Source organism: Pteropus medius, unplaced genomic scaffold (assembly GCF_902729225.1).
Source record: "Pteropus medius unplaced genomic scaffold, Ma_sr-lr_union100, whole genome shotgun sequence".
In the NCBI taxonomy this organism is placed as follows: domain Eukaryota; kingdom Metazoa; phylum Chordata; class Mammalia; order Chiroptera; family Pteropodidae; genus Pteropus; species Pteropus medius.
In genome coordinates, this window is record NW_024347788.1 from 4,380,783 (window position 1) to 4,383,989 (window position 3,207).

General features: G+C 38.3%; 1 pseudogene; it reads left to right on the forward strand.

Annotated features, from left to right (window-relative positions):
* The first annotated feature begins 273 nt into the window (after positions 1 to 273).
* LOC120614425 (ATP-dependent RNA helicase DDX3X-like) lies at positions 274 to 2,288 on the forward strand (annotated as a pseudogene).
* The last annotated feature ends 919 nt before the right edge of the window (positions 2,289 to 3,207 follow it).

A 3,207-nucleotide genomic window follows, 5' to 3' on the forward strand; every position in this document is an offset into this window, starting at 1 on the left:
ATTTTTAAATTAAATAATTTAGAATTTATTTAAAAATACATGAAGCATTGAAACATACTTATAGCAAATAATTTACTTACCCTTGCTTCATAATTGTTAGGTGATAATGTCTTAAAACTTTTTTTGATCATACATTGTTCAAAAACATTATTTTGAACCTGGTTATATATCTGGAGACCTCATTTGTTGGACAAAATTCTACACATTTAGAAAGCTGTAGTGCTCTGGTGAGAAGGCTTTCTCTATGAATCAAACACACTTGCTCAGCAGTGGATGATTCTGAATCCTCTGTATTCGTCAGAGTTGGGTCATGTGGAGGTAGAAAATGTGCTTAGGCTGGAATTGCATTTTGCAGGCTCACACCTGAACTCTTGAGATAATCAGAGTGGAGGAAGTACAGCCAGTAAAGGGTGCTATATTCTTTCTCACTCAAGGAACAAAGTTACAAAAGGGGTCCAGAATAAAGACAGTTTAGAGTGAAGTTCTAATAAAGATAGGCTGCTGACAGCAGTATTGAGTCTCAGCGATTCACATAGGAAAGTCTAGTATCTTTAGTGGCTGTGGAAGTGGATCAAGGGGAAGGTTTGATAATCATGGTTGGAGTGACTGTACCAGCCTTGGCAGCCATGGTGACAGAAATGGCTTTGGCCAATTTGAGCATGGTACAAACTGTCGCTGGTGTGACAAATCAGGTAGGTGAAGACGATTGATCAAAACTGCTCCCACAAAGTGAATGCTTGGAAAAAAGTGAACTCTTTTCTGGAGATGACACTGGGATTAACTTTGATAAATATGACGTTTCAGTAAAGGCAGGGGCAACAACTATTTCCCACAGACTGAAAGTTACAGTGATGCTGAGATGGGAGAAGTGTGGGGAACATTGAGCTTACTCATTACTCGCGTCCTACTCTAGTGCGAAAGGAGGGTAGGCTGCTCCTATGACCGAAAAGACGCATGATGGCTTGTGCATAAACAGCGTCTGGAAAAACTGCAACAGTTTCCTTGCCCACCTTGAGTCAGATTCATTCATATGGTCCACATGAGGCTTTGAGGGCCATGAAGAAAAATGGAAGGTGTGGGTGCTGCAAAAAATATGTGGTCTTTTTTGTATTAAGGCCAACATGATAATTAGCAGACTGATCTATGAGGAAGCCAGACAATGTTCATATGGATCTAGAGTTGGTTCTTGTGTTATTTGTGGTAGTGCTGGTATTAATCAGCAGGTTTGAAGTTCAGAACCTGAATGACACTTGATGCATGGTTAGTATGACAGAAAGAACCAGATGCATGGTTGGTATGATGGAAAGAAGAAATACTGGATTAGCCTTCTACATGTACTTGGTGTTAGATATAGTTGACCCCAAGTTGGATATGGGGTTTGAAACTCAAATAAGTAGAATACATGAACAAGATGCTGTGCCACCCAAGGCTGTTCACCGCACCATGATCTTTACTGCTCTCTAAGGAAATACAGATGCTTGCTCCTAATTTCGTGGGTAAATATATCTTTTTTGGTTATAAAAAGATCTGGCTCTTATCTCTGAGAACATCACACAGAAAGAGTCAGACAAACATACATTTCTGCTTGACCTAAATGTAACAGGCAAGGATTCCCTGACCACTGTGTTGACGGAGACCAAATAAGGTGTAGATTCTCTGGAGAACGTGTTATACCTAAGGATATGTTTATACCAGTATCTATGAAGACTTATCTTAGAGATAGAGCAGAGGCCTTCGCCAGATCCCAATTCCAGTGGCTACAGCAGTAGCAGCAAAGGACTGGACATGTCAAATGTGAAAAACTTATCGGTTTGACACTAAATGATATGCAAGAATACATACATTGCATTGACTGTGCAAGAAGTGTAGGAAACGTCCTTGCCTCCTTGTTCTTTAACAAAAGGAACGTAAACATTACCAAGGATTTGTTGCATTTTCTTGCGGAAGCTAGACCAGAAGTGCCATCTTGGTTAGAAATTATGGTATATACACACCATCCCAAGAGTGGCAGTCAGGGATATTGTAAGAGAAGTGGATTCTGTGATGGATTTGATGCCAGAGACTATTGATAGTAGTGGTGCCAGCAACTCTAGCTTTAATAGCAGCTTTGCAACAGCAGCCACGGTGGGCACAGTGGTAGAGGCGTCCTCCACAGCAGCAGACAGTTTGGTGGAGGTCACTATGGAGACATTTACAACAGCGATAGATATGGAGGATATTATAACTCCCAGGGGATTGACTAGTGGGGCAATGGGAGAAGCTTTGCAGTAGATCATCCCGCCAAATAAGCTAACATGGAAAACACATGAAACTTAGCCAGCCTGTAGCTTGTGAAGCCTCAAAAAATTATCAACTGTACAACTCCACTAATTTTTTTTTTAAGGAGCTCAAAGTCACAAGAGATGAAAGGAATAATCAGCAGTTCCATTAGAGGATAGTTTGAAGACTTCCGTTGCTGTACTTTGGATTAATCCCCTCCTGACTACCCTATATCCCAAACTGCATTTATAATTTTGCAACTGAGGATAATTTGGTTGTTAATGTACTGTGCCTTTAACTTTACACAACCTTTTATTTTTATGTCATGTTCGCTCAGTAATACTCAAGATATCAATTATTTTAACAAAATTAATTTACTTAGCTTGGGTTTTTTTTTTTAATTCTGTACATTTTAAACTTAAGTACAAATTCATACACAAAACTCTTTCATATTAAGATATTTAAGGACTGACTTTTTTTTATAGTAAGCCTCGATCTTAAAGATATATTTCTTCCCAAGTATGTAATTATAGAGACCAGCAGATATACCTTTTCAGATGAAAATATTGGTGTGGCAAGGCCACCCTTTCTCCTTAATATAAGAATGTGCTTTGCCTTATGTTTATAAGGAGACCTAATTCTAATGAAGCAAATATCAGACATACAGGGGATATGGAAAATTACTAACGAAACTCACTGGGTTCTAATGAATCTATCCAGTTCAGGAAAATTAAACAGTACCTGATACTGTTTGCTAAGATGGGGCTCATCTGTGCACACATTTAATTTATGGTTTAATTTACCTTTAATGTAAAATATAACTTCCAAGGATTTAATATTTCACTTGTCCTTAATAAATCTGCCATGAATGTGAATTAGTCTTATTTGATTTTTAGAAGCAATCTTGGAGTCTAAAAAAAAACTCAACTAAATCACAGTTTTTAATGT